At 46.9% G+C, this 26,418-nt stretch overlaps 1 protein-coding gene and 1 pseudogene across 1 annotated transcript in view; both read left to right on the forward strand.

The window, feature by feature from the left end:
- Nucleotides 1–26,418, forward strand: part of ZWILCH (zwilch kinetochore protein) — a 526,447-nt gene that overhangs the window by 283,552 nt on the left and 216,477 nt on the right. The gene's annotated exons all lie outside the window — the stretch shown is intronic.
- On the forward strand, nt 21,509–23,657 carry LOC129014527 (mitochondrial proton/calcium exchanger protein-like; annotated as a pseudogene).

Consider the following 26,418-nt stretch of genomic DNA (forward strand, 5'->3'; position numbering starts at 1 on the left):
GTATTAAGCACTCATCAGGTGTTCACAGGTATGACTTGGGAGCCTGGAAGGCAGCTCAGGGAGGTGAGTAAAGGTTTGGTGTGGGGACTCCTCAAGTGTGAGGACTCAGATCCAGATCCCTGAACTTGCTGGTGGCCTTGGGCAGTCACCTGACCTGTGTGAACCCCTGTTTCGTCAGCTGGGGAGTAGAATCAATGATCCATGGTCACGTCCCTCCCCTAACAGCTGCTGCCCCTCTCCCGCCACCTCCAAGCCATCCTCCACCCGCAGGGATGATCTGCACCCAAATCTGACCCGCTCCTCCTCCAAGTGTCAGGATGACTCCCTGTACCCTCAGGATGTAGACCTGCCTCTGAGAGTGGCCTGTGAGGCCCTGATAGAATGTGGTTCTGCCCCATCTCAACCCCAGACAACCCCCTTCAAACACCGCACTCCAGACTTCTCTCTCTGTCTGTCTGTGTCTTCCAGGCCTTTGCCCAAGTTGTCTCCTCCTCTCAATCATCTCCCAGCTTACCCCATCCAGGCTCTGCCCACACCGCTGTCTACTCTTTCTCCCCCTGGAGACTCCTGAGAGCCAGAGATATCTCATATCCCACTGGCCCCCGTGGCCATGGGCCAGCCCAGTGGCGGATACAAAGGATGGACTCCCTGGATGTTTGTGGAATGAAAAGACCATGGAGGTAGTGGATGTGGGCGAGTTATATAAACTCTAAAGGACCAAGCAGGCGTGTAGAGGGGGTTATGTTTATTAGCATCATGTGTCTCCATGACAACCCCCAGCTGGCTTCTCCCTACAGGCCCCTAAGATCACTCACCCCTCCCCCACCTTCAGGCCCAGGCTCTGGGGGCTCATGGCCTGCAGCCTTATTCTACCCTCTTGAGAGTATCTGTTAAAGTACAGGAGAAAAAAAAGAATTCCTGGTTTGTGGTGGGAGGTGGGTGGGGTTGGGGGGCAGTCCATTGGATGAATTAGAACCACAGACTCAGGGAACATCTGAACTGGGAAAGGCCTCAGAGTGTGTCTAGTGCCATGGCTATCCCTGAATTGAGGCCCAGAGAGGGCAGGGTGCTAACTAGGGTCACACAGCAAGGCAGTAGCAAAGGGAGGCCAATACATGACTTGAAGCTCCTTCCAGAGCCAGCCTCAGCAATGCAGCAAAGCCTTCTGGGAAGCCAGCATTGGCCTGAGCAAAGCAGCTGAGAGGCAAGAAGAGTTGGGGCGCAGATCATGTGTTTCATTTTGTTTTAATTGTGGTGAAATATAGATAGATAGATAGATATATCATAAAATTTCCCATTTTAACCATTTTTAAGTGAACAGTTCGGCAGCATTAAATACATTTATATTGTTGTGGAGTCATCACCTCCATCCATCTCCAGAACTTTTTCTATCTTCCCCATGTTTTTTACATTTTACTGTGGTAAAATATATATACCATAAAATTTGCCGTTTTAACCATTTTTAAGTGCACAGTCCTGTGGCATGAAGCATATTCTTATTGTTGCATTTCCTATGCTTTTTAATGAAGGGCAAGTGAAGACAAGGTTTTTAAATCCTTCACCCTGGGATTTTGAGCCCTTGATGACTTCCAGCAGCCCTGAGAACCTAGAGGAGGGTGCGTGTCACCCTGGCCCATTTGGGGGTTTGGAGGAGGCTGTTGGGGGGTTGGGGAGGGGGTGTTCAGGCTAGGCTGATCACCACTAGCGACATAGACTGAAACAGCCTTGTAGCCTCTCTAACCTATTTATTTATTTATTTATTTATTTATTTTGAGATGGAGTTTTGCTCTTGTTGCCCAGGCTGGAGTGCAATGGCACGATCTCGGCTCACTGCAACCTCTGCCTCCCGGGTTCAAGAGATTCTCCTGCCTCAGCCTCCCGAGTAGCTGGGACTACAGGCATGCATCACCATGCCCAGCTAATTTTGTATTTTTAGTAGAGACGGGGTTTCTCCATGTTGGTCAAGCTGGTCTCGAACTCCTGACCTCAGGTGATCCGCCTGCCTTGGCCTCCCAAAGTGCTGGGTTTACATGCATGAACCATCGCGCCCAGCCCTCTCTAACCATTTTTAAAACAACTATCAATGGGGCTAGTGGATTGTAGATAAAGTGCCCAGGATTTCTGAGCCTGAGACTGGGAGTTCATGATCTGAGCAAAGGAGAGATGGTTTTCAACTTGACCTCCTTGGACTCTCTGGGGTACCACGGGAGACCTGGGTAAGTGATGCTGGGAGAGCTCCCCCTCTTCCCAGGCCTCAATTGCCCTTCAAATGAAAAGTCTGAGCCAGATGGCTTCTGGGGGAATTCAGGGGCTCAAGAGAACCCCTGCCCCTCACCCAAAAGTCTTATGCTCCAAGAGAGGCAGATAAGGTGGACTTTCACGTTGAACCTGCCGAGAGGAGCTGGGACCATTGCTAGTAACAGAACTCTTACTTTGCTTAGTGATAATAATAGCAGTTATCATTTACTGAGGGGCTTGTTATGTACTTGTTATGTTTATATTATGTCATGTAATCCTTATCCCATTTTATAGATGAGTCTCAGAGAAGTTAAACAAGTTTGCCAAGGTCACACAGCTGGTAAGTATCAGAGCTGGGTCTCACACTCAGATCTCTCTTTCCAGAGCGGGTGTTCCTACCCCCACACCCCTGCTGGTGGCAGCACTTCTGAAATTGACTTTCCACAGCTGCTGAGCACACAGGCTTTGCAGCCAATTTCTGGGGCTCCAGGCCCAGCTCTTCCTCGAGCTAAGAGACGTTACTTATAGTCTCTGAGCCTCAATTTTCTCATTTGTTAAAATGGGAATAGTTAGTAGTTAGGGAAATTAAATTAAATGAGTTAATATTTGTGAAGTAGTTAAGCAGGGCCTGGCCCATCGTGAGTGACATTTAGTATTTGTTGAATTTTTTAAAATAATCACGTTTGGGCCACGCATGGTGATGTGCGCCTATAGTCCCAGCTACTTAGCAGGCTGAGGTGGGAGGATCACCTGGGCCTAGGAGTTTGAGTCCAGCCTGGGCCACATAGTGAGACTATGTCTCTATAATTTAAAAAAATTAAAAATTAAATACGTAAAATATTATGTCTGTTGCCAGTCTTTTGGGTCAGTTCTGCTTGAACCAGCAAATTGGAAATGTTTATTTTTAAAATAGTTTTGCTTTCTATTTCTCATCATTGAGCAATGAACAAATGGAGTTTTTGGAATGCCTAGGAAAACACGCACATAAACACCACTGCATATATGCGCTCAGTCCAAAATGCATTTTCGTTAACATTTTAACAGAAACACAACTATTCATGAGTCTTTGTGGAGCAGAAAAAAAATATCTCTTCCAAAATAGGCCATTCAATGTTGGCCAAGTTCCTTAAGTTGCCTAAAATGGGCAGCATTTTGGTGTTTTCCAAGTACAGTGTGTGTATTAGAAGCTGATCTTTTGAAAGTGGTGACTCCCCACTGGCCCCTTATTTCCTTTCCTTCTCTACCAATGGGGCAAGGATGTTTGCCATTCCTGGCCCTAGTGACAATTATTTTGACCCTTTAAAAATTCTCTGCTTTGTGCTGCCCCAAATATAACATCAATGAATGTCAAAAGCCACATGAGGTCCCCAGAAAGCTGAGTGGCACTGGGTCTGTCCTGGTGGCTCCTGAACCGTCTTCACTCTAGGGCCCAGGGGCTCTGAGGTCTAGCTCCTAGGGCCCCTTGGAACCATCTGGGCCCACACCTAGGATCCCTGCTCCGCCGTGGCCATGATGAGAGGTGTCCTTGTCACAGCTTGCAGAAAAGAACCAGACTTGAGTCACACAGATTTTTAAATTGAGGAATTGTCAGTCCATATGTCTAGGAAGCCTTGTTCTGTCTGAGTGTGAGCCTGAGTGCTCTGCTAGGTGAGGGCTGGCCTGGGCCTAGAGGAAGTAGGAGATGTATCAAACATCTTCTGTGACAGTTTCTAAGCCTTGGGGGTGGACTCCCAAGTGACCAGGAGAAACCAAAGGCCTCTGAGGTAAGTTTGTTCTTGAATTTTCCATGGTTGGGCAAAGAGGAGGCACTAGGTACCTGAAGTCCACAAAGCCAATGAAAACCGTCCTTGAACAGAGAGATTTCTCTACCTTCTTCATCAAGCCTTATGCCTGAGCTACCAATGATGATGGAGGGGCCAGCTTCAGAGAGAAGTGAAAGCGGACACAGGTTTGAATCCTGGCTCCATCATTTTCCAGTTTTTGTGAATTTAGGCATTTCATGTTTCCCCTGAGCCTTGGTTTTCTCATATGTAAAATGGGGATGATATCCTCTACCATGTAGGAATCAAATGAGAAAGCATATCGCATTTACAGGCAATTCTCCATAGGTCTCTCTGCAAATATTGCAAGCAGAAGCACTGATGGCGTTTGTTCTGGACTACATTTTCAAGGATATATGATAGCTACAAGCATTAGAAGATACAGTATCTCCCTTTGGTGCATGGGCAGGCATGTTTACTGCCCATTATAAAAGATTTGGGTTCCCTAAGTCCAGGGTTCATCTCCTGTAAGGCACCTCCACTGAGTATGCAGGTATCACCTGTCTCTCTTGGCATCACAAGGGAAACTATGATGATGCTCATTCTGTGTCATGAGGAACAGAAAGAAGTCCTTTGTCTCTGACCCAGGAGTCTTGTGTCTTCTCATGTCTTTCATGAAACAGTGACAAGCTAACTTCTTACCTTATTGAAAAAATGGATAAAATCTCAGATTCTTCACAGTTCTTGACAGTTTTGGTGATCAGGATGGGGTGCTGACAGAAATAGCTTTCTTGAAGAGGAAAGATGAGGGCCTCACAAGCCAATTCATGCAATTTGAGGGAAATCCATGGAAATTAGCACCAAACATATTGATCAAATTGTACGGTCACATGGGCAATAAGTGGCCTTCTATTTTATTTTAATGCTTGTTAATGAGAAGGATTGGAAAGGTGGTTGCAGGCTGAGTACTGGGAAGTATATTCAAAGACAGCTGCCAAAACAGTGCCTTGGTGGTTGTTAACTCTTCTCTGGGCTTCCTCGCCAATCTAATGGCCAGCCTCAATCCCTCCCCCATTGAAACAAAGAAGCACTAAGCTTTGTCCTAGGTGGGCAGAAGGTGGCACTGCCTTTCAGATGGCAATTACAGACATGGCCAGATGCACGGAGTGAAGGGAGGGAGACTCACTCTTGCTGTGGGCAGAGACCAGAAGGGTTGTTACAACTTAGGCAGGTTCACTCGAGAGATGAGGGGGTGGGCACATGATGCTTGTGAAGGAAGAAGGACAACACTCAGCCCCTCCTGCCCTCTACCATGCCAACTGGAGATGCCATCCATTTGGAGATGAGAGCAATAGGTCTCAGTTTTTTTGTTGTTTATTTGTTGTTGTTGTTGTTTTTACAATGGACCCTGGCTGCTCTAAGGAAATATATGGGAGTTTTGGTCTGCTTGGGGGGATTTCTCTGAGACAGACAAACACCTGGAGGAAACCACAGATGAAGAATTCGTTGGTATTAGTTTTTTTTTTGTTTGTTTTGTTTCTTGTTTTTGACAGAGTCTCGCTCTGTTGCCTAGGCTGGAGGGCAGTGGCGCGATCTCGGCTCACTGCAACCTCTGCCTCCTGGGTTCAAGTGATTCCTCAGCCTCCTGAGTAGCTGGGATTACAGGCATGTGCCATCGCATCTGGCTAATTTCTGAATTTTTAGTAGAGACGAGGTTTCACCATGTTGGCCAGGCTGGTCTCAAACTCCTGACCTCAGATGATCTGCCCGCCTCAGCCACCCAAAATGCTAAGATTACAGGCTTGAGCCACCTTGCCTGGCTGGTATTAGGCTCTTAATCCTTCATGTTGGGTTTGCAATACCAATGGTGACCCACTAGAGAATGAGAAATTGACCCAAATAAATCTAGATAAATTTTTGCTATCAACCCTACCACCCTGGAAAACTCCCCTAGTCCTTATTTTGAAACCACATAAGAAGTTGAAAGATCTTATATTTGGGGCAGCAGATGCCCTGGGTTCAGGTGATCTCTTTAACAAGTTGCTGCACTGTCTGCAGGTCAGGCCCAACTTAGTCTTTGGGCATAAATCCCATGGCCCCAGCCAGAAAATAATGTGGCCGCAGCCACTGAGTCAAGGTATCACTAAAACTAAGCTAGAGGTGTCAACGATGATGACTGTATAATATAGTTTGGATATTTGCCCCTGCCCAAATCTCATGTTGAATCATAATCTCCAGTCCTGGAGATGCGGCCTGGTGGGAGGTGTTTGGATCGTGGCAGCGGATCCCTCATGGCTTGGTGCTGTCTTTGTGAGAGTCGGTGAGACCTAGTTATTTAAAAGTGTGTGGCACCTCTCCCTTACTCTTTCCTCCTGCTTTCACCATGTGACAGGCTTGCTCCCACTTTGCCTTCTGCCATGAGTAGAAGCTTCCTGAGGACTCCCCAGAGGCAGATGCAGGCCCCATGTTTTCCTGTCCAGCCTGCAGAACTATGAGCCAATTGAACATCTTTTCTCATAAATTACCTGGTCTTACATATTCAGGTATTTCTTTAAAGCAATGCAAGAATGTCCTAATACATTAACATTAGAATGTCCCAATATAGGGCTTTGAGTGGACTGCTTAGCTGGGCCATAAGCAACCACCATGCTGGTTGAAGCCAAAAGTGAATGCACCTTGCTTACTGGCACTGAAGCACTCTCTCCCTTCACACCTCTGACTGCTCCCTCCTCTGCTACCCCAACTTCAACTGATCTAAGGAGTAAGATGATTGGGGTGGGGCTGGGCGTGGTGGCTCACATCTAATCCCAGCACTTTGGGAGGCCGAGGTGGGTGGATCACGAGGTCAAGAGATCAAGACCATCCTGGCCAACATGGTAAAACCCTGTCTGTACTAAAAATACAAAAATTAGCTAGGTGTGGTGGTGTGTGCCTGTAGTCCCAGCTACTCAGGAGGCTGAGACAGGAGAATTGCTTGAACCTGGGAGGTGGAGGTTACAGTGAGCCGAGATCACACCACTGCACTCCAGCCTGGCAACAGAGCGAGACTCCTTCTCAAAAAAAAAAAAAAAAAAAAAAAAAAAGATTGGGGTGGGGCTAAAGTCTTCTTGTTCCCAAGGGGGCTAAAGTTGCTCTCATTCAAGCACATCAAGGAACTTTAGAGAGGAGAAGAACTCAAACCTTTATGGGTTTGTGGGAGACAGGCAGCCAAATCAACATGCTACCCATGGCGGGAGGGGGAGCCTGGATTCAGCTAATGTACTTGAGTAGGGTTCATTGAGGGGAAGGGAAACTAACATGATACTTTGGGCCATGTCAATATACTGCTATTGTGGCTTCTACATCTAAATGGCTGGCAGGAATTGGTGATTCGATGCTCGTGCTTCCCTGTCCCATAAGGGCCATTGATATTCTCTCAATGGGGAAAGTTCATACACAGAGAAGTGCTGATACCTTTGGGGCCCCACAATCCTAACGACCCCTTTGAGCTATAAGAGCAAAAAGTGACAGGTGATTTTGCTGATTGAAGCTTCTGGCTAAAGGGAGAAGCTTTGTATGATTTATACTCCTTTATAAATTGCCTGTTAGCTTGCTACTGGGTTTAGTGAAATTGAACACCTAACCAAACAGGGTCCTTGTGACTGCATGGTCTGTATTCCCAGCTGGGGTGGGTCAACTCAGATTAAATGACTAACAAGGTGGGAAGGGCCCAACAAGTTCTATTCATCCAATGGGAATGGTAGACTCAACAACATAGTTCACCTGGCCCCAGCAGTATCTCAGCTTTACATCCCTATCCATCTCAAAAAAAAAAAAAAGTATACATTTGATTGCAGAAAGCACCCAACAATGGGCAGACCATCAAGGTATCTGATGACCTTCCGTGCTTCCTGCCATCCACTGGCATCCGATACTGCTGAGTGATGGAACAACTTCCTCAAAACTTGGGCCGAGGTTTGCAACTCTGTCTCACCATCTCCTAGTCTACACACCTGAGTAAGGCAGTTTGGTCATTGATTCTGGCTGTCCAGAAAGGGATCATTTACTCTTGGCCACTTTCTGGGTAATGACCAGGATGAAAGGGGTGGGGGGGTTATAAAGACCAATTTTGAGATGGGCATGATGGCTCATGCCTGCAATCCCAGCATTTTGGGAGGCCAAGGTGGGTGGATCGCTTGAGCACAGGAGTTCGAGAGCAGCCTGGGTGACATAGCAAAGCTCCATCTCTACAAAAATACAAAAATTAGCCAAGCATGATGGTACTTGCCTATGTTCCCAGCTACTCGGGAGAGTCTGGGAGGTTGAGGCTGCAATGAGCTAAGATTGCACCACTGCATTCTAGCCTGGGCACCAAGGTGAGAACCTTGGCTCAAAGAAAAAAAAAAAAGAAAAAAAAAATCAATTTTGGAAATTTGAGATTCTACTCTAACAACTCCTGGGCCTTGTACTTCTTACTTCTCCTGAATGGCCAGCCTAGTTGATACAACCTACAGTTGATAGTTTGGCCAAGAGGTTCACTGCAGCCTTGACCTCCCAGGCTCAAGTGATCCTCCCGCCTCCACCCTCCTGAGTAGCTGGGACCACACGCACATACCACTACACCCGGCTAATTTTTGTATTTTTGTAGAGATGGGGTTTTGCCATGTTGCCCATGCTGGTCTCTTGGGGATTCAAACTGAATTCTGGTTAAATTTTATAAAAATATCCTGTTGCTCTTGTACCTGACCCTTCTGGAAGAAAAGTCTGGATACAAGTAAGGCACAATTGGGAAAAAGGTGAAGTTACAGCTACTGCAATGGAACACACTGCTTTTGGGTTAGTGGAAGGAAAGCAACACCCCAGCACCTGGGAAGGGGTGGACACTTTAGATCTCAGGAGCCTTTCTGACAATGGAAGATGCCCTGGTGCAGCTCTCCCAAACTGTTGCAAGGGCCTTGAATTTAATAGACTGCTGGGTTGATCATCCTCCACCAGACGGCTGTAACCATTATCTGATTGCCATTTCCCTTAACCTTACTGAAAAACTAAGAAGTTTTAGGACATAGCATGAGATAGCCCAGCTCCTGCACCTCCCATGCAAAACACCTGTCAGCACTTATGGATGTCTGCCCCGCCCCACATGCATTGTTCGTCGGACGCCTTAGAAGGCGGGGCAGGGTGGGGCATGCATCATTCCGTGGAGTGCTGAATGGTACCCGACTGGTGGTGTAGACAAACAGGACAGATTGGACCGACTGCCCTTAGGCAGTCTCTTCAAAGACACATAGTTTGTTACACAGGTAAGAGATAACTCTAGCACCATCAGGCCTCTTGTTTTATACTCACAGTAATGCTTCAGTTTCTGTGGGATAGTGCCTGCTTTGCAGGGGAGAAGCGAAAGATCAGAGAAGTCAAGCGATTGCTTAAGGTCACACGGCCAAGTGTTGGCACTGGGTTGTGACCAGGTCTGCCTGACTTCAGTTCCAGTGCTCCCTAAATTCGGCCTCAGTAGTTTTTTCCCTCATCCAAACGGCTGGGATTCTTTCATGTGCCCCACAGACCCTGGCCTGTGGCATTTCATGTCTCCTGGTTCTGGATACCACCAGATCTAAGCCTTGAGAGGCTTAGAAGGCTGGGGGAGCACGGAGCGGCCAGTGGGCTCCCTAATGCCTCCTACTCATAGGAGAATCTCCGTTGCCTCATCTGTGAAATGGGTCTAAGACATGCTTAGGTCTTGTGGTGAGGACAAAATGAGCTCGGGAGCAGGAAAGTGCTTTGGAAAACAGGAGGTACTGATGTGGACAGTGATGTGGCCTGAGACATGGCCCAGGAGAGAATGAAAGGCTTGCCAGAGGGCCTGGGATGGACAGAGCAGAGTGGAAAGGGCTAATCAGAGTATGGGCTGGGGTTTTCTCATGAGCCACCTTCTTGTGCCTGAAATCCCAGATATGACTTTGAGTTAAGCAGTGCGTCTTCTAGACTCTCCTTTTTTTTTTTTTTTTTTTTTTTTGAGATGGAGTCTCGCTCTGTCACCCAGGCAGGAGTGCAGTGGCACCATCTTGGCTCACTGCAAGCTCCGCCTGCCAGGTTCACACCATTCTCCTGCCTCAGCCTCCAAAGTAGCTGGGACTACAGGTGCCCACCACCATGCCTGGCTGATTTTTTTGGTATTTTTAGTAGAGATGGGATTTCACCGTGTTAGCCAGGATGGTCTCGATCTCCTGACCTCGTGATCCACCTGCCTCAGCCTCCCAAAGTGCTGGGATTACAGGTGTGAGCCATCATGCCCAGCTTTTTTTTTTTTTTTAGACGAAGCTTCGCTCTTGTTTTCTAGGCTGGAGTGCAGTGATGCGACCTTGGCTCACTGCAACCTCTGCCTCCCGGGTTCAAGCGATTCTTGTGCCTCAGCCTCCCGAGTAGCTGGGATTACAGACATGTGTCACCACATCCAGCTAATTTTTTGTATTTTTAGTAGAGACAGGGTTTCGCCACGTTGGCCAAGCTAGTCTCAAACTCCTGACCAAAGGTGATCCACCCACCTTGGCCTCCCAAAGTGCCGGGATCACAGGCGTGAGCCACCACGCCTGGCCTAGACTCTCCTTTTAAAGCACTCCCCCTCTTCAGAGCAGTGGTATTATACTTTACATATAACATAACGGGAGCCATGCACATGGAACCTTATATACATTCTCTAATGGGATACTTACCACTGGGTACTCACACTAACCCCTTTGTCTTGTGGTGCAGATATAGAAAAATGAGGATGGCAGGATCTCAGTAATTTAAGTTCTCATGAGAAATAAGAGACAGAGTCAGGGTTTGGACTGAGATCTTTCTTGCTACAGAGACTAGTTGTTTTGGGGCTCCTCGGCTTTTCTAGCTCCCTAACTCTCACCCCCAGAGAAGCCAAGCACACTGAGGCTGGGCCCGGGGCAGAGCAGACCCAGAATCCTCCCCTGTGGTAGGATCCCAAAGTGACTAAATGCCAGGTGTCCACATGTTCACCTTCTTCCAGGCTGGAAGAGGCAGCCCCAGACCACCATGGCTCTGAGTACATGATCATCTCTCTGTGACATCACCATAGCTGTCTCATCCTGGGTCCCTCGGCTTATCCCAGGAGTGACTTTTGTCCCTCTTTCTGTGATGCAGCCAGATGGATCTTTCTAAAATGCAGCCTTGGCCAAGTCAATGCTCGTGCAAAACCTTCCATGGCTGCCCGTCCAAGCCCGAGCTCTTCCCGGGGAATAGAAGGCCCTTCGTAGTCTGCAGCTTCTCACCCTCCCTAGGCTGAGCTGTCATGCCTTCCTGGTTTGTGACTCCAAGCCTTTGCTTATGCTCTTCCTAGAAGGCCCTTCGCCAACTCCCCTGCTGAATTGCGGAACAGAACTTCTTTTCTGTTCATTTAAAAAGGTGATTCTTGTGAACATTTAATGTTTTTATTAGGAGGTACACGCATATGAACCAAATGGCATATAGTGACAATTGTCTTCTCCCACCCAGGCGCAGCCACTGTGATCCCCTGGAGCTACCTGTTGGTTGTGTGCCTTGGAGTCTTTTACTATTTTGGCTTCTCAATGCTCCTGCTTACCTGTCCCTTCCTCAGGGATGCATCCCCTTATGGCTCTCCCCTCATTTGGCACAGGTAAACCCTGAGTCCTCTCCGAGAGCTTGCACAGCCCCTAGACACCCGTCGTTATTCCAGACTTTGGCACATGCTGTTGTGACTGTCTGTTTACAGGCCTACTGTCTCCCTAGCCTAGGAGCTGCCTGAGAGTGGCAACTGTGTTGTGTTGGGGTCTGTGTCCCCAGGAGGAGGTGAGGGCCGTGGCACATGGTGGGCAAATGTAGGTGACGCTGGAGGACTGAGGGGTCTTCACATGGTGACGGCACAGTGCCTGGAGCTGCGGCATTGCACAGAACTCCCCTGGAAAGGGAGCTTTGCTTAAGAAGTGGAGCTGGGGAAACCCAGGAGATGGTGGAGGGAGGTGGGGAGGAGAGCAAATAGCTCCATGTTCACCTCACACTACAGAGCAGAATAAATTCCAGATGGATGAGGCTGCAAAATGTGAAAACAATGAAATCATAAAATAACTAACATAAAATGTTCGTGATTTTGATCTCTGGTTGGGAAGGGCTTCTCTAAGCACAGCAGGAATGGAAGGAATTATAAAGGAAAAGATGCCTATATTTGAATACTTAAAATTGGAAACTCCTGTACATCAAAACACACCATAAATAGAATTAAAATAAAAAGAAATATGTAAAGAGCACTTACAAATCAAAAAGAAAAAATGTCTAAAACCCAGAATGAGAAAAAATGGGCAATGGATATAAAAACAAAATCAAAAGGGAAAATTTCTGTGGCTAAGTATTTGGAAAAATGCTTAATCTCAGTAGAAAACAAAAGATTCCATTAAAATAGGGAGATGTTGTTTTTCACTGATCACTTCGGCCAAAGTATTTTTTTTAAAGTCACGCTCAGTGGGACTGAGATAAAATGAGATGAGCAAAAGGCATGGTCTCCTTCCATGCAGATGAGGCTATAATGGCAGCTGCTTTCAGGAAATCAGTTTCTCAATCTGGATCAAAAGCCTTAAAAATGTTTGTACCTTTTGTTCCAGCAATGCTGCCTCTGGGGATCCTTCCTGAGAAATATTCATTTTTCTATAACAGAAAAGATTCTGAGGCAGTCTAAATGTCCCATAATAGGAAATTACAGAAATGATGGCACATCTATGTGTCAAAATATTATACAACTTTTAAAAATTATGCTTAATTGTTAATGGCACTTGCATCTGGGGAATGGGGGGGCAGATGCAGATACGACTGGCTTTTTTTCTTTCTACTTTCTGTTTTTCTGGACTAGTTACCTTACCATACACATGGATTATTGTTATAAAGAAAAGTATCATGTTTTAGAATATTTTTTATTATATAGAAAAATTATCATTAAATAATGCTGAATGGAAAAAAAGCAGATGATGAACGTACATATATATAATGTGATACTTCATTTATACATATATACATAGATAATGTAGTAAGCACTGAATTCAGTCCCTAGCAGAATAAAATGGTCTACATATGCATACAAATTTACAATAATGATATTAATGATATAAATGCATGCATATATGAATATAAAATAATAACCAGTGACTATATCTGGGTTCTGGAGTTAGGAATGATTTTTGTATCCTTTTTCTTTTATAGTTGCCCACATTTTTGAAACTTCCTACACAGATCATATATCATTTTCATTCTATTAAACTTCATTATGAATTATAATTATAAAAAGTTTCTCCACAATAAATGTTGAACAAAAAGGATTTGCCATTAAATCTCAATTAAACATCTCTGGCTGCCAGTGCTCTGCTTAATTGAAGTTTGACTCTATTAAAAGACAATAAATAAATCCTCAGGCCAGGCGAGGTGACTCATGCCTGTAATCCCAGCACTTTGGGAGGCTGAGGCAGGCAGATCACGAGGTCAGGAGATCTAGACCATCCTGGCTAATGCGGTGAAGCCCCGTCTCTACTAAAAATACAAAAAATCAGCCGGGCATGGTGCACATGCCTGTAGTCCCAGCTACTCGGGAGTCTGAGGCAGGAGAATCACTTGAACACGGAAGGCGGAGGTTGCAGTGAGCTGAGACTGCATCACTGCACTCCAGCCTGGGCAACAGAGCGAGACTCCGTCTAAAAAATAAATAAATAAATAAGTAAATAAATCCTCACATTTGTATCATTTAATAGTGGACTTCCACACATGACCGCCTTGCTTGATCTCTGTAGCACCCCTGTGAGGTACTGAGATGAAGGGAGATCACACGACATATGGAAATAGCAGACACACACACACACACACACACACACACACACAGATGTACTGTGGCCTTGGGTGAATCACGGTCTTCAAGGGCTTCAATCTCATACAAGCCCCATGGTGCAGCTTTTGATGAACAAGCCGTTGCACAGCTTTCTAACTGGGCCTCCTGGCCTCCCTGTGGTCCAGTGGGCACTGGTGGGATTTGGCAAGGCAGCAGGGGAGGAGACGAGCACCCCAGGGTCCTTGTGAGGGGATGGGGGGCATCTCCTCTCTCATTTGGCTTTCAGAGAAGGCTTCCTGCTGCTGTCCCTGACTAATTTCTCCCCCTCTTGTTGCCCCACAAACACGCCCTTCTCAGCCCAACAGTGGGTTTGGCAGTGCGGCAGCATTTCCTTGGAAGAACAAAAGAGAAGACCGTGTCCTGCAAATGCTTCCAGGGTAGCTGCCTTCGGTTCCTTCAGTCATTGAATTCGTATGTGATTTGTTTCTGGGGCAGAGAGGACACAGAGCGTTCTCTCAGCCTCAGGGCAGAAACCCCAGCTCACAGACAGAATGAAAAATTCTCGCCAAAGGAGCCAACATGACCAAGATTAAGGGGGAAGCATCACACTAGACATGTTGGTCATATACACTGGAGGCCAGCCCACCGAAAAGCATTTAGGAAGCAGTAATAATGATGAAATAACAACTATTGTTTATTGAACACCTTTTATGTGCCATCCAGTATCTCATTTAATTGTCCCATCATCCCTGTGATGGGTAATGTTATGCCCATTTTACAGATGATGAAACTGAGACTCAGAAAGGTAAGATGACAACCTGTTCCAATACTATGTGAGTATATGGCAGAGTTGGAATTCAAATCCTGGTTATTCTCCCTCCCAAATTAATGTCCAGAACTTAACCTAGCATATGGTATTCTCAATGGAGGTTGTTAGAAATAGATAGATTTAATGAGTACCTGTGAGTACCTACTGAATGCCAAGCCCTGGCTAAGGTGCTTTTCATGTGGCATCTCATTTAATCTTTAGAATAGCCCTTGTGAGATGCATGCAGTTCTCATTTTACAAATCAGAAAACTGAGGCTCAGAAGTTTGTCCAAGGTTACACAGAGCCAAATAACGGCCTTTTAAAGAAAAGCACCCAACGGGAAGAATGAATGAGGAATAACCTGGATGTAGGGATCAGAGTTCCAGAACTCAGAAGGATGGGAGGATGGGGTAGATACTGCCTCCACTCACAAGAGGCAGCAGGGGGTTGAGGGGTAACTGATTTTTGGACAAGCCACCGCCCCGGCCTCAATTTCCTCAGCTGAAAAATGGGGCCACCAATACCTACCATACTGGGTTGTCATGAGGATTAAATGAGACGATGCACACGACATGCTTAGAGCAATACCTGCTTTCCCTTCCCCTGCTGCTGTCTGTCAGTTGCTCAGCACTCTTAGGGGTGGGTCCTGTAAAACCAGCCTGGCATCCCACCCTGATCTAGCACCAGCGTGTACTAAGAATTTATGGATGAGGACCAGCTGAGCTCGTGCAACTCACTTATCCTCTCTGGGCCTCAGTCTGGACCACCAGGGTGGTGGGGGGCAGGGGGGTGCTGGATGGGACCATCTCTGGGAGCCTCACCAGACCCAACTAAGCCCCATTCCTGTCTTTCTCCTATCCCCGGCTTCTATTACCTTTGCTCTGAGTCCGAGCACAGGCGGCACACACAGGCTCTGGGGGCTGAAGCAGCTGGCCACTGCCCCAGGAACTGTCCCTGAAGCCTTCTTCAAAGGGATCCCCTCAACATACTCTAAGTGACAGATTCAGCCTTCTTTCTCCCACAGCCCCTAGCAGAGGCTCTCCCACTCCAGCAGTGGACAGGAAAGTGACTCAGCCCCCACGGCCCCCTCCTCAGACTCACACACCCGCAGCCTTGCTTTGGAAAAAGGGTGGTTTTCATTTCTTTCCTTTTTTTCCCCTTCAAGCACTCTTACTTGTTCTGTCCCTGAGCTGTCTCTCGCACGAGCCTCTGTGGTCTGGGCCCGAGGTCTATGGCAGCCCTTCTCCGTCCTCTCCTAGTGGAGGGTCCCAACATTGGAGCGGGCTGTGTGGCCCTACTGTGAGTAGGGGAAGAGGTGGGCCTCTGGAGGCCCCCACTGGCCCCCTATTATATTGGCTTCTATTAAATTGAAACACATAGCACATCTATTACACAATAAACCACAGCTATTTCATGGATCAAATTAAGTTTTATTTGGGCAAATTACAACCTTTCCTACAGTTGTGCCTTTGTGAGGCCATTCCTTTTTAATAAAAGCAAGCATTTCTGGGGCTGGCCCTCCTGGACCAAAGCACCATGGTGGGTTGGGGGCTCAGGCCGGGGCTGGAAATAGGGTGGGGGTGTGTGTGCGTGTGTGAGAGAGATGGGAATTCTTGGGGCCCCTCTTGGGAATAGATTTGGCCTCCTCCTCTTCCCCCTGCCTCCCCATCCTGAGTTTGCCATGGAAGTCTGCAGAGAAAGTCTCATTAAACGAGAAAAAAGCAGCAGCAGCAGGAAGGCATTTCCCGGGATCTGGGAGGAAGCATGAGTCACCGGCCTGCTAAGTGAGCCCTGCGTGGCCACTGCGGCCCCAGCCCAGGAGGCCTGGAGTGCGGGGCCAGCCATCAGAGCTGCACCAGGCCAGCCCGCATGGACACGCCCGCTGCCCAGGCTGACGCAGCCTCCAGGAATGCAAACAAAGCTGGGCGGAGGGGCCTTGCGAGGGCCAGGGCACTGGGCCAGGAAAGAGGCAGAGGCCTGCAGGAGAGGCCTGTGGAGGGGCTTCAGGCTTCAGACAAGCCCCTCTCTGGTGTCCTTGGAGCCCAGGATACCTGGCTGGTAAGGCTTCTAACTCTGGGTGTGACCTGGCCTAGCACTGCCAGCTCTGGCCTTCAGGCTCCTTGTGGGGCAGGGACAGGAGTTGCTCCTAGATCAGAGGTTCTCAAAGTTGGTCCCTGGACCAGCAGCATCAGCAGCACCTGGGAACTTGAGAGAAGTGCAGATCCTCGGCTCCCCACTACAGACCTACTACATCGGAAACCTTGGGGTGCAGCCCAGCGATCTATGTTTAACAAGCCCTCCAGGCAATTCTGATGCATACTCAAGTTTGAGGACCATGGCATGCAATAATCTGTGGGCCAATATCAAACCCACATCTGCTATAAAGAGTCATTCAACAAAGTGAGATCTAAGGCTTAAGTAGTGCTCACCGTGTGCCAGGTACTGAGCTGACTGCTTCGCGTATGCTAACCCATTTAATCCTCAAGCCAACCCATTGAGGTCAGGTTCTTTGATAATTTCTCCACTTTACAGGTGATATAAATGCTGCGTTTTCACCAGTAGCCGCAGTCCTGGGATCTCAGAAGTGATGGATGATCCTAGGTTCAACTCATAGATTGGCCCCTGCTGGCTAACTAGTATGGTAGCTGGCTGGCCATTCCCTGGGTAATTTTCTTAAAATGCGCTTCAGAAGCTGTCCTGCCACCTAAGAGGTGGAGAAGTGGGGAGAACCCTCACTCCAGAACTGGAGAATCAGGCAAGTGGAGTGAGAGAAGCAAGAAGAGAAGAAGAGGCCTGAAGGAAGTGAGGCCTGAGAGGGATGCAGGGTCCCATAGAGAACTGTTTCTCCAAATGTGGTCCCTGGACCAGCAGCATCAACAATGCCTGGGAGCCTATTAGAAATGCAGAATCGTGGACCCTACTCAAGACTGGCTGAATCTGAATCTGCATGTTAATAAGATCCCCAGGGATTTGTGAGCAGATTCAAGTTCAAGAAGTCCTGGATGAGGCACACGGGCAGATCCCTGACCCCTTCCCACTACAGGATAATGGGGATCTGGGATCTGCACCATGCTCAGTCCAGCTCTGTGGGGGCTCTGGCTCTCTCATTGGCACAAGCATCCCCTCAGTTAACCCTGGAACTTGAGGTCACTGGAGGAAGCCGCCAGTCCTTGAAACCCCACAGCCAAACTAGTACAATGAGTGAGATGCTCTCATCCTACTGAGTCGCCACTTCCCAAGGTGGAGGATCTTCACTTCCTTTATTCCTTTTCCTAGAATGTGGGCTCTGGGTTCTAACCCAGGCTCCGCCACTTACTGACTGTGATCCTGGAAGTTGCTAAACTTCTCTGCACCTTGGTTTTCCTTTTCTGTAATATAGAGGTAACACATTTTCTAGATCATACCTTTTTTTGGTGCATACATCTAAGCAAATATATACATCATGCTTAGAAGAGTGGTTGGTACATACCGCCATTAACATTCATCACTTGCTATCAGTCTTCCATCTTTGCCTCCTCTGGGTGGCCCTTGGGCTGGGGTGGGTTGAAGGGAAGGTGGTGCTGACCTGTGAGGAGTCAGGGAAAGCAGTGCAAAGGCAAGGATACTGGACTGGAGGTGACTCCTGTAGGGGGAAGAAGGAAATGTGTTTGTATGACACTGGGGTATGCCAGGCTCAGTGCCAGGCACTTTCTTCCCTTCCACAGTTACACCAGAATAGTGCTGTTATTTTATAATCCTACAGATGGGGACTGAAGCCCCAGAAGGGCAGTGACCAGGCCAAGGTATTGCAGTTAGTGAGGAGTGGAGCTAGTGCTTGACGGGTCTGCCTGGCCAGCTTAACCTCAGCCACCCTCATGTGCCCCATGCTTCCTCCTCCACTGCAACCCAACTCAAGCCCTAGAGGGGGATCCAGAAGGCCGGGGCTGGCAGAGGAACAGGGAGTCTGAGAGCTCTTGGGCATGAAGCTTGTGGCTCCTTCCCTAGGGCCTTGGTTTCCCCTGGTTGGGCCTCCTTTTTGCAGGGCAGCGGGACAGGTCTACTGAATGGACCTATCATGAGTTTGGCTCCTCCTGGCTTTGCTTCCCCTGCACAGTTTTCTGTCCCCCTGTCCCATGGCTGGGGGGCAGGCCTTTGGCAGATATGTTAAAACGCCAGCAGGGGGTACTTCTGGTTTCAGCTCTGATGTATAAAGAGTTTGGAAGTTGTCACACCCATCCTCACACCATGAAATAAGTTGAACAAACTGAAAGTCAACAATGTTTCTTAATTCTCTTCAGAGAATTCAGGTCACAGGGCAAACTGCCACTCTGAAATCTGGGGAGATGAGTGAATACAGCCAAGATCAGCTTACTTGAAGCAGAAACCACTGGAGCCAGGAACTGTTGGGAACACTTGAATAGTAATTTCGATGAATTTCTGGAAATTAAGAATGAACTTGCTTGAAAATTAAAAACTTCTGGGGGCCTAGTTGTAGGTCTCCCTTCAATATGTAAGTGGGTTTTACCTCCAGGAACCCCACCAGACTGACATTGGGAAGATCAGAGAAAAAAAACCCTTGTTCCAGACAGAAAGAGTGGGAAAATAACCATTTGAAACACCCCTAGAGCTTTCTCAGTAACAAAGGCCAACCCTCCCGAGAAACTACTTTATCAGAGCCTTGTCTGACTGGAGCAATTAGACAACTCAGCCCGCTGCATCCTTCCTGTCTGTCTTACTTAAGGAGAAGGGAAAAAAATGATGGGGCCAAAAAATGCTTCTGAGGGTCACAGCCCAGGGGCTCAGGCCAACTAAAAAAACTAAGATTTAATAATAAGAGTATAGAATGCCTCCTCTCCCCAACATTTTATTTCCACCACCACAACAGGTCTTCAGTATAATAACAATGAATTACAAATGAAACAGCTGTAAGACACAGACTCTTTAAGAAGTAGTTGTTAGGGAAACCCAAAGTTAACCATGGAGAAAAAACAAACCAAGGAAATTAGAGGAAACCAAAGCCTTTGGCACCTATAGCTATAGCAAACCTTAGACACAGCTCAGCTCTAGTAAGATTAAAATAAAAACTCAGGCTAAACATGGTGGCTCACGCCTGGAATCCCAGCACTTTGGGAGGCCAAGGTGGGCGAATCACTTGAGGTCAGGAGTTCGAGACCAGCCTGGCCAACACAGCAAAATCTCATCTCTACTAAAAATACAAAAATTAGCCAGCTATAATGGTGGGTGCCTGTAATCCCAGCTACTCAGGAGGCTGAGGCAGGAGGATCACTGGAACCTGGGAGGCAGAGGTTGCAGTGAGATGAGATTGCACCCCTGCACTCCAGCCTAGGTGACAAGAGTGAGACTCTGTCTAAAAAAAAAAAACAAACAAACAAAAACACCAACACACACACACACACACAACAACAACAACAACAACAAACAGAATTAGCTGGGCATAGTGGTGCGTGCCTGTAATCCCAGCTATTTGGGAGGCTGAGGCAGAATTGCTTGAACCTGGGAGATGGAGTTTGCAGTGAGCTGAGATTGCACCATGGCTCACCAGCCTGGGCAACAAGAGGGAAACTCCATCTCAAAATAAATTAACAAATAAGAAACAAGTGCAGTGAATAGAAAACAATTACAAACACGATACATAATAATCCAACTATATCAATAATCACTTTAAATACGAATGCTTTAAATGTACCAATTAAAAATAAGCTGTCAGAGGAATAAAAAAAGCTCTCTGTTGTCTACAAGAAGCCACTTTAACTATAAAGGTTAAAAGTAAAGAGACAAAATCTAACACTTGTTCATGACAAAACTCTCAAGAAAGTAGGAACAAAGGAGAATTTCCTCAACTTGGTAAAGAATATTTGCAAAACCTTAGAGCTAACATCATGCTTAATAGTGAGAAATTAGATACTTTCCAGTGAAGGTCAGAAACAAGCCAAAGATGACCCCTCTCACCGGTCCTATTCAACATCGTACTGAAATTTCTAGCTAATGCAATAAGATAAGAAAAGGAAAGAAAAGGTCTATAGTTTAGGAGGGAAGAAATAAAGCTGTCTTTGTTCACAGATAACATGATAGTTTATGGAGAAAATCCCAAATAACTTCAAAAAAACGACTAGAAGAAATAGCAAAGTTGCAAGATACAAAGTTAATATACAGGGCTGGGCGTGGTGGCTCATGCCAGTAATCCCAGCACTTTGGGAAGCTGAGGTGGGTGAATCACCTGAGGCCAGGAGTTCAAGACCAGCCTGACCAATATGGTGAAACCCCATCTCTACTAAAAATACAAAAATTAGCCAGGCGTGATGGCAGGTGCCTGTAGACTCAGCTACTCAGGAGGCCGAGACAGGATAATTGCTTGAATCCTTTTGGCGGAGGTTGCAGTGAGCCGAGATTGAGCCACTCCAGCCTGGGCAACAGAGCAAGACTCCATCTCAAAAAAAAAAAAAAGTTAATATACAGAAGTCCATTGCTTTCATAGATACCAGCAACGAACAACTACAATTTGACATTAAAAATGCAGTAACACTTACCAAAAAAAAGAAAAAGGAAAAAAAGAAAAGAATTATTTAGGTATAAATATAACAAAATGTGTACAGGACCTACACAAGGAAATAATAAAACTAATGAAAGAGATCAACCATCTAAAGAAATGGAGTGTGCAGGAGCGGAAGTGCCCATTGGTGAAGGCAACCCCGCCTCCCCTCCCCGTCCCTGCTCTGCCTACCTGGTCCCCGGAAGTCTGTGAGTGGCTTGGCCGCCTTTGATGCTGGGTCCTGGACCTGTTTGTTGGTCCACAGCCTTTGTCAGTCGTCCTTGCGGGCCAGGTTGAGGCGCAACATAGGCCCAGGAGCCTCAGAGGAGGAAGAGGAGGAGGAGGAAGCTGCTGCAGGACGCCCATGTCATCCATCTTACTGAGGAGCTGTCAGGGCTGGGTGGCTTCCCGCCTCTCACCATCCCACGTCGCTGCCCTGAGGGGTGACCTGGGGGATCGTGCTGGTCTCGGTTGGATGAACATCGCAGGGCTGACAAGCCACGTGAATGTTCCATTTAGCTGCTACACCCCCGCCTACCCGGTGTACCTTCCTTCAGAGGCCATCACCTCAGCGGTTGGCCTGTGAGGCTGGAGCGCTGGCACACAGTGGCTACGGTGGCACCAAGTTTGGTGGTCACGGGACCTCAGGACCTTCCTGCGCGCTGCTGGCACTCATCTCCCCACCTTGGCGACTACTCCGTAGTCAAGTCCCACAAGGACAAGAACAAGAAGCTGGAGGAAGGCAGCCCCGGGTACAACCCCCCTGAAGAGGCACCAGTGAAGTCTGTGGAGCGGAGGGTCCTGGACGGGCTGAAGCTCTATTACCACGGCTTCAGCCTTCTCTGGATGGACACCAAGATAGCCACACATTCGCTCTGGGGGATTCTCAGTGGCCATATGCTGACCCACCAGGAGCACAGGCAGTTTGTCAGTGTCTGTGCTGACCTCTTTTGCCTGGTCCCGTTCCTCATCTTTGCAGTGGTTCTTTTCATGGAGTTGCTGTTGCCCATCATAGTGAAAATCTTTCCCAACATGTTGCTGTCCACATTTGAGACCCAGTCCATCAAGGAGGAGAGACCAAAGAAGCAGCTATGGGGGAGCTGGAACTGGCTAAATTTCTCCAGGACACCATTGAGGAGAAAAGAAGCCAAGGGGAGGACTGCAAAAGACTTCTCCATGTTTTTCCAGAAGATCTGAGAGACAGGAAAGACCTAATGATGAAGAAATCATGTGCTTTCCCAAATTATTTGAGGATGAGCTGACCCTGGCTAACCTCACCTGCCAGCAGCTGGTGGCATTGTGTGAGCTGCTGGGTCTCCAGGCCATAGGCACCAACAACTTCCTATGCTTCCAGCTCACCATGAGGTTGAGGTCCATAAAGGCCGACAATGAGTTGATTGCTGAGGAAGGAGTGGACAGCCTGAATATCAAGGAATTGCTGTCGACATGTAGAACTCAAGGGATGTGGGCCCTCGGGGTCTCAGAAAACCATCTGAGGATCCTGCTGAAGCAGTGGCTGGACCTGCATTTGCATCAAGAGATCCCCATATCACTGCTCTTATTGTCCTGAGCTATGTACCTCCCAGACACCCTCTCTCCTACTGACCAGCTCAAAACCACCTTGCAGACTCTTCCAGAGATAGTGGTGAAAGGAGCCCAGGTGAAAGTGGACAAGGTTGAGGGTGAGCAGGTGGACAACAAAGTGAAATTGGAGGCCACATTACAGGAGGAGATGGCCATCCAGCTGGAGCACAGGGAGAATGAGTTGCAGAAGCTACCCCAAGAAACGAAGTGGAAGAAGCCACCCCTGAGAGGCCAGTGGCTGACCAGCAGCCAGAAGTGCCTGATGTGATCCTGCCCTCAGAGGCCCTGAAGGACACTGCCCCTGTGCTGGAGATCCTGAAGGAAGAGAAAATAACTAAAGAAGAAATGGGTGTACTTAGCGACGCATGTTCTAAACTGAAGGAGCAAAATAAGTCCCTAACCAAGGAGAAGGAGGAGCTGGAGCTGCTGAAGGAGGATGTCCAGGACTATAGTGATGACTTGCAAGAGATCAAGAAGGAAGTTTCAAAGACCAGCAAAGAAAAATATGTGGAAAAATCTAAAGCCAGCAAGACACTGACAAAGAGAGTTCAGCAGATGATCTGGCGGATAGATAGCTTGATCGCACAGCTAGAGATGGATCAGAGGCCTGGCAAGCTGGGCCAGACAGAGGGCTCAGGGGGAGCGGGAGAGAAAGTCATCAGTATCACTGAGCTCATCAGCACCATGAAGTAAATCAAGAACATTCCAGAAAACAAGCTGATCAGCTTGGCCTCAACACTGGATAAAAATAAGAATGGCAAGGTCAACATTGACAACCTCATTAAGGTGATTGAGCTTGTGGACAAAGATGTTCATGTCTCTACCAGTCAGGTGGCTGAGACTGTAGCAATGCTGGAGAAGGAGGAGAGGTGGAGGAGAAGAAGGCTAAGGGAAAGGCTGAGGAGGAGGCTGCAAAAATGAAGAATTAGGGCTGGTCTTGGCTCTCAGGCATGTTGGTGGCCCTGCAGGTGTCTGCCTCCATCCTGCTTCACTAGCTGTTGTGGTAATGACCATAATAGTGATCACTTTGAGGTGATTCTTTTTTTTTTCAGTACTAGAAGAAATAAATTTTATTTTATTTTATTTATTTATTTTTTTATTATACTTTAAGTTACAGGGTACATGTGCACAACATGCAGGTTTGTTACATATGTATACGTGTACCGTGTTGGTTTGCTGCACCCATTAACTCGTCATTTACATTTGGTATTTCTCCTAATACTATCCCTCCCCCATCCCCCACCCCACGACGGGCCCTGGTGTGTGATGTTCCCCACCCTGTGTCCAAGTGTTCTCATTGTTCAATTCCCACTTATGGGTGAGAACATGCAGTGTTTGGTTTTCTGTCCTTGAGATAGTTTGCTCAGAATGATGGTTTCCAGCTTCATCCATGTCACTACAAAGGACACGAACTCATCCTTTTTCATGGCTGCATAGTATTCCATGGTGTATATGTGCCACATTTTCTTAATCCAGTCTATCATTGATGGACATTTGGGTTGGTTCCAAGTCTTTGCTATTGTGAATAGTGCTGCAATAAACATACGTGTGCACGTGTCTTTATAGTAGCATGATTTATAATCCTTTGGATATATACCCAGTAATGGGATTGCTGGGTCAAATGGTATTTCTAGTTCTAGATCCTTGAGGAATCGCCACACTGTCTTCCACAATGGTTGAACTAGTTTACACTCCCACCAACAGTGTAAAAGCGTTCCTATTTCTCCACATCCTCTCCAGCACCTGTTGTTTCCTGACTTTTTAATGCTTTACTTCTAACTATGTGGTCAATTTTGGAATAAATGTGATGAGATGCTGAGAAGAATGTATATTCTGTTGATTTGGGGTGGAGAGTTCTGTAGATGTCTATTAGGTCTGCTTGGTGCTGAGTTCAAGTCCTGGATATCCTTGTTAACCTTCTGTCTCATTGATCTGTCTAATATTGACACTGGGGTGTTAAAGTCTCCCATTATTATTGTGTGGGAGTCTAAGTCTCTTTTTAGGTCTCTCAGGACTTGCTTTATGAATCTTGGTGCTCCTGTATTGGGTGCATATATATTTAGGATAGTTAGCTCTTCTTGTTGAATTGATCCCTTTACTGTTATGTAATGGCCTTCTTTGTCTCTTTTGATCTTTGTTGGTTTAAAGTCTGTTTTATCAGAGACTAGGATTGCAACGCCTGCTTTATTTTTGCTTTCCATTTGCTTGGTAGATCTTCCTCCATCCCTTTATTTTGAGCCTATGTGTGTCTCTGCGTGTGAGATGGGTCTCCTGAATACAGCACACTGATGGGTCTTGACTCTATCCAATTTGCCAGTCTGTGTATTTTAACTGGGACATTTAGCCCATTTACATTTAAGGTTAATATTGTTATGTGTGAATTTGATCCTGTCATTATGATGTTAGCTGGTTATTTTGCCCATTAGTTGATGCAGTTTCTTCCTAGCATTGACGGTCTTTACAATTTGGCATGTTTTTGCAGTGGCTGGTACCAGTTGTTCCTTTCCATGTTTAGTGCTTCGTTCAGGAGCTCTTGTAAGGCAGGCCTGGTGGTGACAAAATCTCTCAGCATTTGCCTGTCTGTAAAGGATTTTATTTCTCCTTCACTTATGAAGCTTAGTTTGGCTAGATATGAAATTCTGGGTTGAAAATTCTTTTCTTTAAGAATGTTGAATATTGGCCCCCACTCTCTTCTGGCTTGTAGAGTTTCTACTGAGAGATCCGCTGTTAGTCTGATGGGCTTCCCTTTGTGGGTAACCTGACCTTTCTCTCTGGCTGCCGTTAGCATTTTTTCCTTCATTTCAACCTTGGTGAATCTGACAATTACGTGTCTTGGGGTTGCTCTTCTCCAGGAGTATCTTTGTGGTGTTCTCTGTATTTGCTGAATTTGAATGTTGGCCTGCCTTGCTAGGTTGGGGAAGTTCTCCTGGATAATATCCTGAAGAGTGTTTTCCAGCTTGATTCCATTCTGCCTGTCACTTTCAGGTACACCAATCAAATGTAGATTTGGTCTTTTCACACAGTCCCATATTTCTTGGAGGCTTTGTTCGTTTCTTTTTACTCTTTTTTCTCTAAACTTCTCTTCTCGCTTCATTTCATTTATTTGGTCTTCAATCACTGATACCCTTTCTTCCACTTGATTGAGTTGGCTACTAAAGCTTGTGCATGCGTCATGTAGTTCTTGTGCCATGGTTTTCAGCTCCATCAGGTCATTTAAGGTCTTCTTTACACTGTTTATTCTAGTTAGCCATTCGTCTAATCTTTTTTCAAGGTTTTTAGCTTCCTTGCGATGGGTTCGAACATCCTCCTTCAGCTTGGAGAAGTTTGTTATTACCGACTTTCTGAAGCCTACTTCTGTCAACTCGTCAAAGTCATTCTCCATCCTGCTTTGTTCCATTGCTGGTGAGGAGCTGCGATCCTTTGGAGGAGAAGGGGTGCTCTAGTTTTTATAATTTTCAGCTTTTCTGCTCTGGTTTCTCCCCATTGTGGTTTTATCTACCTTTGGTCTTGGATGATGGTGACCTACAGATGGGGTTTTGGTGTGGATGTCCTTTTTGTTGATGTTGATGCTATTCCTTCCTGTTTGTTAGTTTTCCTTCTAACAGGTCCCTCCAGCTGCAGGTCTGTTGGAGTTTGCTGGAGGTCCACTCCAGACCCTGTTTGCCTGGGTTTCACCAGCGGAGGCTGTAG

Source organism: Pongo pygmaeus, chromosome 16, assembly GCF_028885625.2.
Source record: "Pongo pygmaeus isolate AG05252 chromosome 16, NHGRI_mPonPyg2-v2.0_pri, whole genome shotgun sequence".
NCBI lineage: Eukaryota > Metazoa > Chordata > Mammalia > Primates > Hominidae > Pongo > Pongo pygmaeus.